The sequence below is a fragment of the Sceloporus occidentalis genome, unplaced genomic scaffold, assembly GCF_023333645.1.
Source record: "Sceloporus occidentalis isolate IW3139 unplaced genomic scaffold, rSceOcc1.0.p SCAF_65, whole genome shotgun sequence".
NCBI classification, from domain to species: domain Eukaryota; kingdom Metazoa; phylum Chordata; class Lepidosauria; order Squamata; family Phrynosomatidae; genus Sceloporus; species Sceloporus occidentalis.
Window position 1 is genome coordinate 4,156,652 of NW_028317045.1, and position 10,962 is coordinate 4,167,613.

The window sequence follows — 10,962 nt, forward strand, 5'->3', positions numbered from 1 at the left end:
CTCCTGTGACCACATCTGAATTCTTCCATTAAAGGACACATTATAGAGCCGATGATAGGACAGGTGCACACACAGGTATATATAGGTGAATGAAGGCTGTACCAAAAAATACAGCCCGGATGGCAATCCTATAACCTAAAGTAAGGATTTTCCTAAGAGCCACCAAAATGAGACCTCAGCATGGAGTAGAAAACATATATAACCCTTCTGCCCCAGGTCTGCCTCTAAGTGGCGCTGCTAGGGGACCCAGAGGGCATGATGGCCCCCCTACATAATCATGTGCCCCATGGTGAATCGCATTGTTGGCCTACCGGGATATCAGCAAATTTCCCGGTAGGCCACCCGAGGCTGGTCTTCAGCCATGAAAGCATGGCACTGGATATGTCAGGACAGGGAGGTAAGGGGATTATGCTGTGGGAGGGTATGGAGGGGAAATAATGCTGTATATAGAGATGGAGGTGGATGATTTTAGTGCAACATGGGGTGATAATGATTAGTCAGCAAGTGAACAGGAATGGGCAGGAAAAATGTTCTGCTGGCAAACTTCGGGTCCTGCCTGTATGAAAAAGAAACTACACCCTCTTTGAATACTATGGTTTTACATATGAGAACATAAAAACAATCATCTGTTCCTTAGCAGCTCTAAAAATTAGGTAAACACAACCTCAGATGAACAACAACACATGACATATTACAGTGTGTCATGATTTCTTCAACAAAAATAAAGCCAAAATGGAGATGCCATGTTTTATGATTAGATTGCTTGCAGAACCTCTTTTAGCAGCCATAACATGTATGGACTTTGACTGGGCCATTGCAACACCTTGATTCCTTTCTTTTTCCCACATTCTGTTGCAGATTTGCTGATGTGCTTTGGATCATTGTCCTGTTGCATGATCTAATTTCAGCCAAGCTTTAGTCCGTGCTGCCATGTTATTTTTAGAGGAAAGAGGCTTTCTCCTGGAAACCCTTCCAAAGAAACCATACTTCTTCAGTCTTTTTCTAATTGTACTGTCATGAACTGATAACTGAGGTAACTGTCTTGAATGTTTTCTACATTTGAATAACCTTTCTTACGGTAGAATGATAGACTTTCCAAAAATTGTTTGGAAATGGCCTTTTACCCATCCCAGATGGATGGACAGCAACAATTCCTTCTCTAAGATCATTGCTGATGTATTTTTTCCTTGTCATTGTGTCATGATAAAGGAAGAATGTTTATTTGAAGGAAGAAAGAAATACTACCACATCAAGCGTTTTAAGCTAGAGTTTAAAATTAATATTAGAAAATATTACTTTACTGAAAGGGTAGTGGATGCATGGAATAGCCTTCCAGCTAGGCTGACCACATGTCACATCTTCTCCAGGTTAAAATCTATTAGCCACTTTAAAGGGACACTCTTCCATAACAGATGGAACAGATTATGGTCCTGTTTGTTTACACAGAGTTAACTTTGTCCTGTGTCATTAAAAACCCTATGTTTTCCATAGTAAATGGTTACCTGTTCTTTGCATCTTGACTGGTGTGTAGTTAGGAGTGATGAGGGTTTGTTAGGGAGACCCATCTCCTGAGGAGCACACTCCAAGACCCCTCTGGTTACAGCTACAACCTTCATTTTGTAGGTAACATTTTAATAAAAGGGGGAAATGAATAAACAAAAGCCAATTAGTCCTGGTTTTACTCATACGTACCTCATATGCTTTGTATTGTGGAATATAGAATAGTCCAAATAGATCCTTCCAAACGCGTTTCGCCGACTTGGATTCTTCAGTAGAAGTATAATCAATCCGGTAAGTGATCTTATTCCGTTTTTGTGCTTTTTTTATAGCTGTTTCCTTGTATACTTCATCCCACGCCGTCCGTTTCTCGTCTGTTGTTGTCCCGTATCGTGTGCGTCATCGCGCACTGTCGCGTGTCGTGTGCGTCATCACGCGCTGTCTGCTTCTCCTCTATTGATATCGCGTTTCATGTGTCTCCAACCCTCCGTGTACATGTCGATAAAGTTGTATTGAAAACATAGATGGTTCAGCTTTTGTTTAGGGAGATCATAACACAATCCTTCCAGGGGTGGGGGTAAAAAGACATGCGGTTAGGAGTAATCAAGCAGGTAAGTGAAAATACATTCGGCTTCCATACCCAGAGATGAAAGATAGACGGAAAGAAGGCGGAGAAAAGACAAAGAAGAAGACGAATCCACCAAAAAGCATTATAAGTTCTATGTATGTGTATATGTCTGTGTATACTTGTATTAAATATATAATCGTTCATTTTGCGATCTTAATGATTTTTATCTGAAGTTCATTGTTCAATATAAATATCTATATATTTAATTGTGACAGTGATTTTAAATAAAAGATGAAGTATTTAAAATTAAATAATTGTTTAATTAATTATAGTGAGATGTGATGTGGATCTCACAGAAATCAATATGTCTGCTATTCAGTGTGTGAATTAAAATAAATAAATTAAATAAAAAGTGTCTGAAGTTTATTTTATCTGTATATTTATGAAATAAAATATAATTTTTCTAAATATATAGAAATAAATAGTATTAATTATCAAAATAAATGTGATTTGTTGTGTAATGATGTGACATACAAATATTATAAATGAAGTATAGTATAGATATTATAGGGATCAGGATATCTACTATCCCTTAAATGAAATCAATATAAATATTGAAGGATTAGAAAATTCTATTGTTCATATTATAAAATCCATAAAGGAAGTATCTCCATAAATATAATATAATATAAAAATATAGGGATATATAGAGATTATATATTGTTATGAGTGCTATTGTGTGTTGTATATATTGAAATAAATTATTATAAGATATAGATAAAAATTATGTATTTTAGATATTTTGAAAATCATGATATTTGAATAAGTCCTTATGAGATTAATAGGTTACAGAATGTGTAAAATTGTAAAGAGTGAATGGAAAAAATTAAGATAATTTAAAAGATTTTAAATTATAGGGATGTTATATACAATGTATGTAATTATAAATATAAAATTAAATCTTAAATCAATATAAGATAATATATAAGATATTAAAATATAGGGATGTTATATATAATATATAAAAATAAGGATAAATATATATATAAATATATATAAATATAGATGTAAATATAAATATAAAGTTAAAATTGTGTGACCATTAAAATTATGAGAAATAGGCTAGTCCATAAAAGCTAAAATGTCAAGTTCCATATTTAGTCACCCTTTTTTATGTGTCTGGAACTTATATATCCACTCTGTTTCTCGTTTGGCCAGCGTTTCTTTGATGTTTCCTCCGCGCCAATGTGGGGTAACGATGTCTATCCCTATAATTTTAAAACTATCAAGAGAGAAAGCTTTACAGTTATTTGCGTGTCTAGGCACACTATGTTTGGGATTGTTATTTGTAATGCCTCCTATATGTTCAAGGGCCCTAGTTTTCAATTTTCTAGAGGTTCGCCCTATATACTGAGCTCCACAGTGACATTCCAGCATATATATAACATTAGTGGTGTTACAATTGATAAAATTTTTAATCTTATACTCTCTCCCCGTGTTTGTACACCTGAAATCCATACTTTTTTTCTCTTGTAGGCTACATGTCCTGCATAATTTACATCTCCCGCATTTATGGTACCCGGGAGTTTTTATAGAGAGAAAGTTTTTCTTTTCTATCTCGGGTAATGCGCTGGGTGCCAATAATACCTTTAGATTATCTGTTTTTTTGTAGATAATGTTGGGATTTTCGGGTAAAAACTCTTTCAAAATGTTGTCTTGTCTTAAAATGGGCCAGCATTTCTTAATGGCTTTTTTTATTTCAAATGCTTTATCATTATATCTTGTACAGAAAGAAAACTCAAAATTCTTCTTAGGATGTTGTTGATTCTTAAAAAATTCATCTCTCTTTTTTTCTTTGATAGATCTAAAACTTTCTTGTAGTAATTTTTATCTTCGAATTTTGATATTAATTTCTGGCTTTGGGCTATAAATTCCTTTTCTTCCGTGCAATTCCTATGAATACGACCGATCTGTCCTCTTGGAATGTTTCGTAACCAGTTCGGGTGGTGACAGCTTGTAAAATTGATGTAACCAGGCCCGGTGGGCCGGGCCGGATTGACTTAGGGGCTGATGGAGCTGCAGCTCCAGGCCCCTACCTTAAAATAGGCCCAGTCAGGACCGAACTGACTGGGCCTATGCGGCCTCTACGGCCGCATTAAGGCAGGGCATAAGGGGCACCTGCCCCTTAAGCCCGTCGCAACTGCGACCGGGTCCGCCACTCTAAGGGGTCGGGAAGCCCCCACCAGGGCCGGCCTTACGGGTGTGCGGCCGCACAGGGTTTAAATTAAAACATCGGGGTTTTGTTTTTTTTTTACTTTATTTAACATCCTCCATGTCAGTCCGGTCCTGCTGCGGGCCCGGCCGCAGTTGCTGCTTGCTCCGGCAACAAGGTAAGTAGGGTGAGGGAGGGGGGTGCAGTGAGAAGGGGCAGAGGGGGGTTAGATAGTGAGAAATGGGGAGAGGGGATAGATAGTGAGAGGGAGTACATAGTGAAAAGGGGTACATAGTGAAAAGGGGGAACATAGTGAGAAGGGGCAGATAAGATGGGGAGAGGGGGTAGTGTGAATGCGTATGAGAATGAATGAATGAATAAATGTGTGGATGAATTGTGTTAATGCGTATGACAATTAATGAATTCATGTGTGGATGAATTGCTTGAATGATTTGTGAGACTGCATTAATGAATGTGTTAATGATTTGTGTGAATGAGTAGATGGTACATGAAGGGTGGGCTTTAACAATAAATATATAAATAAATATGGGCTGCTCGGGCTTCAATGCCCGGGCCTATTTTTTGTCCCAGTCCGGGCCTGGATGTAACTATTTCTGTCAGTTGGTTTGAAATATGTTTTCATGTGGATCTCTTCTCCTCTTGTATATAGAGTGAGATCTAGGAAATTGATTTCTTCTTTATGTATGCAGGAAGTGAATTGTAGGTTATAGTTATTGTCGTTTACATATGTTATAAAGGAATTCAACTGTTCCAAAGGGCCATTCCAAATTATAAGAATATCATCAACGTTTCAGTCTGTTTATTATTATGATGAAAGTCTAATAAACAGACTGAAACGTTGATTAGAAAACTGGAGTTTCTCGAGTGATTATTAAAAGAAGTCCCTGGAGTGCCGGTAACTATTTTTGGATGTTATATGATTTGCTGTTGCAGCTACTTGGCACCGGGCTAAAAAAGTGGTGATTGGTGTGCAATTGTTAATTTTGGACTTTATATATATACATATATATATGTATGTATGTGTGTGTATATGTGTATATACACCGATCAGCCATAACATTATGACTGCTGACAGGAAAAGTGAATAACACTGATAATCTTATCATGGCATCTGTCAGTGGGTGGGATATATTAGTCAGTACCTCTGACACACAGTGCATTCAAGTTTTTTTTGCATTTGGGGCTGCGTAGCCAGTCAGACCAATCAGAGTGCCCATGCTGTCCGCTGCCGAAAGCACCTTCAATGGGCTCGTTAGCATACTGTAAGAACTGGACCACGGAGCAATGTAAGAAGGTGGCCTGGTCTGATGAATCACGTTTTTTTGGTGCATCATGTGGATGGCCGGGTGCCTGTGCATCGCTTACCTGGAGAACACAACGCACCAGGCCCCACATCGCAATTTACAGGACTGCTGCTAACGTCTTGCTGCAAGATACCACAGCACACATTCAGAGGTCTAGTGGAGTCCATGCTTTGACAAAGCTCAGGGCTGTTTTGGAGGCAAAAGAGGGACCTACAAAATATTAGGCTGGTGGTCATAATGTTATGGCTGATATATATATATATATATATATATATATATATATATATATATATATATATATATATATATATATTAATAAATGCTATGTCATTACTGATTAATGACCCTTTAGGTCACTGATCATTGATCAGTCTCACCAATCATTAGCCAGTGACCTAGTCTGATTATGCCTATTGCTAACGCTATACACTAACTTTAACCTTTCAAATATGTGTTTTTTTAATGGTATGTTCTGAATGCATGCTTTTCTTTTGTAGTTACACATTCATGCTCACACATACACATACCTATACAGTACATACATCCTCCTTCTAACATAGATACATACATACATTCATACTTATTCCCTCCCTTACAAACTCACTCCCCTTCCCTGCCTCTTTGCACCCACTTACCTCATTGGCACCTTTCTAGTCCTTCCTGAACAATTTCGGACCAACCCGGAGGGCATTTGCTCTCCTGTGCCCTGGTCCAGCCCACCCCTGCATATATATATTACACATATGTGATATCTATATGCTCATCAGAAGTGGGAGATTTTTTTGCTGTGTTTTCTTCTTGTCCTAGTTAGCCCAGCATGCAGTGTCCATCCCAAAATGCCCCTTACATGTGAAGAAGTACAGAAAATACATAAAGCCTATAAATTCCCATTAGATTTGTGGTGGGTCACATAGAAATGTACGTAGGGTGTCCTACGTGTAGGTAAAATCCTCAGGTGGTGTGCTTTCAGGCAATATATAGTTTGTAGGGGATATTTTGGTGTTGAGAGGCACTTTATTTCTAAAAGTATGAGGGGCACCTTCCTGGTTCAACTATACTCAAAGTATTGAACAGACAGGGAATCCATGGCAGGACACCACGGCAGGAAGCCGCTTTTGTCCACAAAAACCTAAGCGTTAGAGAGCGTGAGGCAGGAGAGCAGGGCCTTGAGGGCCTGCCAGAGGATGGACCACAGTTGTTGGGGCAGAGCAGGTTCACTAAGGTCAAACAATTCCCTTAGTATAAATTAAAAAACCTTCTGCCTCCATTATGTGATAACAGAGCCAAACCTTAGTGCGATATTGTACGATATAAAATATGTAATTTTCTCCATATGATACATGTGGTTAAATATGGTTAGTACATCTGACATGGTAGGTGAATTTGCTTTCTTCCATTTTTTTGCAATTGCCATCTTTACAGCTAATAAAATGTATCCTAGAAGTTTATGGTGTTTATAGAAAATTGAGTCTGGAATAATTCCCAAAAGGAGCAGTTCTGAAGAGGTTGGAATATTAGAGGTTGGAATAACTTGGCAACCAGTCAGAATGCCCCAGCCCATGATGACACATTGGGACAGCTCCACTATATATAAGACATAGATCCTATTCCCTCGCACCCTCTTCAGCACTTGAGCTGGACAAAGTTTCATTTTAAGGTTAAGTACCGGTATACTGTTTTATATGTTAAAAACTATTGGGAAAGCCTGATATAATTAACATTGTTTGACATCTCCTAAAAGAATACCTGGGAATTCGCTTGGTTTGATCCACTTGAACATACATAGCTACTCTGGGTAGCCTACACTGGGAAGTCCCCAGGTATATACAAGAAAAAATTGAAAGGAACATTCAAATATTTAAATAGGTTAAACAAAGTAAAGTGTGGAAATAGAAATCATCAGAAAGGTGGTGGTGCTAGTATATAATTTTAGTGGTCTTTGCCTTTCATAAGGGTTTTTATATTATTTAACCCTCTATCCCCATTATAATAGAGGGTATAAACAGGCATATACCCCATATATTAGGCCCAAACCAGTATTTGAAAATCTGAAATTAGATAAGAGGTTGTAGTATTTTTTATTAAACCGTTAATGACAAAGGAAATTTTATGCCATCTATTGCTGGCCAGCGGCCGATTAAGAGGGAAGGGCTGATGCCTTCTGGCCCAGGGACAAGTATAGTAGAGTGGCCCCCTGGCCCTTTTCCCTCCGCCCCCAGTAACTAACATACGTATGAGCATGCACACAAACTCACTATAACACATACACACTTACTCATACACAGACAAAAATATACTCGCTCCTTTATTCCATCAGGTCTTACTCTATCACAGACTTCATTCCAGTTCCATGCCCTCGCATGCTAACACTTCACTAATCTGTGAGTTGTTTGTGCCTGCAACTGTAAACCTTGCAGGTTACAGACTACTCCAATGTGAGCTTGCAAGTCCCGACCTGCAGTGGTTGTCAAGGTGAGTGTACACGAACACTGGTGTCTGCCACTACAATATGCAGTGTCTGTCACCTTGCCAGCTCTCTCTGGATACCTACTGAACTGCCCGCAGCTAGAGAAGCAGGGCTGGTCGGGGATAATAGATCTTCCTCTAACGGGCCCAAAATTAGGGGAATGTGAGGCCTCTGTCTGCAAGGACCACCAGCGACCTCAAAGGGTGCTACTTGTAAAAAAGGGACCATCCAGCAATGATCCACAAAGTTTTAGCTCCTAATATTGCCTGTTGGAGCCATACAAAACAATAATGAAAGCAGCAGCAAAAATACTCTAACTTCGTCCAATGGCACTGTTTTGTAAACCTGCAGCCAGCAGCTTGCACTTAAGGTTGCAAAGAGCTCTCAAACTAATGCATTTGAGTTGCTTTTTAATTTTGTGCCAGTGCTAATGTGTGTACTAAACTGTAGTTGAACTTTTGTGCAGACTTGCATGCACTCACACTTTAGTTCCCCACTTTAGGTCTTTAAAGTGGGGGTGCGGCCTATATTCAGGGTTTAGCGCAGGGATGAGCAGTTCCTATTGCCCGATGCCTGGGACATGCAGTTCTGGGCACTGGGCGGGTGTTTTTTTTTTTTTTTTCATTTAGCCCTGCTGCGGGGAAGCAGCAGGATTAGGATCCAGATCCCCCGCAGTTCTGCAGGGGACCTGGATCCTCCTCTCCGGCAGCTGTGGACATCTCTGCGATGACATAACCTTCTGGTGCTCCACCATAGAAACCCCAGTGGAAGTGCCAGCAGCGGAGGTTGCCTACGCATATCGCGCAGGTGATGCACTTAGACAACCTCCGCTGCCGGTACTTCAGCCGGTGCTTCTCCGTCATAGAAGCCCCGGCTGAAGTGCCAGCAGCGGAGGTTGTCTGCGCGCATTGCACGGACGTCCACTGGCCGGCCCCGCTAGACACCAGGGAGTCTGGGGGTGCATTAGTAAGTCGGGGGTGGTACTTCTAGGAAGCAGAGTGGAATATCAGGGGGGCAGAGTGGCACTTCTAGAGGGCAAAAGCATATCTAGGGAAGCAGGTGGGCATTTCTAGTGGGCAGGTGGGCATTTCTAGTGGGCATAAAGCATATCTGGGGGGCAGGTGGGCATTTCTATGGGGCATAAACTAATCTGGGGGGCAGAGTGGCATATCACTGGTTATAAAGCATATCTGGGGGGGCAGAGTGGCATATCAAGGGGTAGAGGGGCATATCTGTAAGTAAGGTGCATTATGAATTAAGGGGGGGGACTTTAAAATGGTTATTGGTTTTCTGTCTGTATATAACATATGCTGACAAACTGATAGATACCAAAAATGTTAAAATACATGTATTCCTGTTCATTAGACAAAATACTGTTTTACCGTTCCACTAATGTGTATTTATTTATGTATTTATTTAGTGCTTCAGTGTGTGGCCACCAACTGGGTATACGCAGCCTCACCCAACAGGGTAAGAGTGTATTCTTAGCCTTTTAAGGTGTTTGTGTATTATATGCAAGCTAAAGAATGTCGGCTTCATTGTATCTTGCTACTTTACTCTTACACTAATGTTTTATTCAGATGAACCCCAAGCCCTAGCAAGGCATTTATTTGGACATCCTTTAAGTTCACTGGTTCACATGCATTATTTAGAGGACACATGGATTTTGTGACAAGCTCAGTGCCAGTTTACACAGCCTCATGCCTTCATAAGTTGCAAGACCCTTTTAGTATATAGAAAACCTTTTTTAAAATGTGTTTGTGACTGCAGAATTTAAAATACAAAGACACGTTTATGAAAAAGCGTGTGTTCGGAGGATACATAGTGATTGCCTATCCAGTGTCCATAATCTCTGAAAGTATGCAACACAGGTATTATATATTAGTGAATTCAGTTTGTATTCGTATTATTCATGGTCAAATAAAATATGATATTAGCATGTTTTGTTTATTGGATAACACTGTACCCACATAATAAAACATATGGTTTAAATTAAATACAAAAATATGTTACCCGTGTATGTGACCTTTGATTGAGGAATGTTGTGTGGGGGAGGGGCACACCATGTTATTGTAGTCCCCCTACCCCCCTCAATGTTCATTTGGGTTAAAATCAACAAGTGTATTATGGACTGTACCATAAATATAGACCTTGCAGTTATGTAGGTTTAGCTCATCTGGAAAGGGGCAGAGAGAATTAGAAGTAACATACCACAGCTAGACATCATTGTAATTCTATATCAACTACCAATTTGTATCCTGCTCTTTAACCGTATGTCTGCTTTATGGATGGAGGTTAGCTTGTCACGTTATATTGAATAGAAACATGGAATCATAGAAGCTGAAGGTAGATAAGAACCATTCGGGCAACCTTGTTTGCCCAACCAAAATATATAAAAATATATTTGAAACAAAAATATTTGTTGACAACTTTAGATAACTGCAAAAAATGGAGGAAAGGAAAAAGGGGTGTAGAAACTAATAATGCAAAGCATACAACATAGGTACTGTATATTAGTGAATGAAATGTGTCCATATTCATATTGTTTCTTATCTTCTGGCTGAGTCTGTCTTCATTATGTTGAACACAATGCAACATGTCCACGCCAACATGTATCATGCTGCCAGGTAAACCTTAGTCACCATCATATTAAAGTATTTATTCAACACATCAAAAGGCTTCAAAAAATACAAACAAATCAGTTTATTAATTCTTGTCTAGACCCTTATCATCACACCCTCTCCCACATAGATAATGGGAAAACAGCTTCATGTGGCATCTCAAAGCTGGTACTACTGTTTTATACACCTATTATTTTAAAGTAACACAAGTATGTACCTTGTGTGATGTCCCCTCCAAAATCCAAAAAATCTTCCATTCCCATCACCTACTA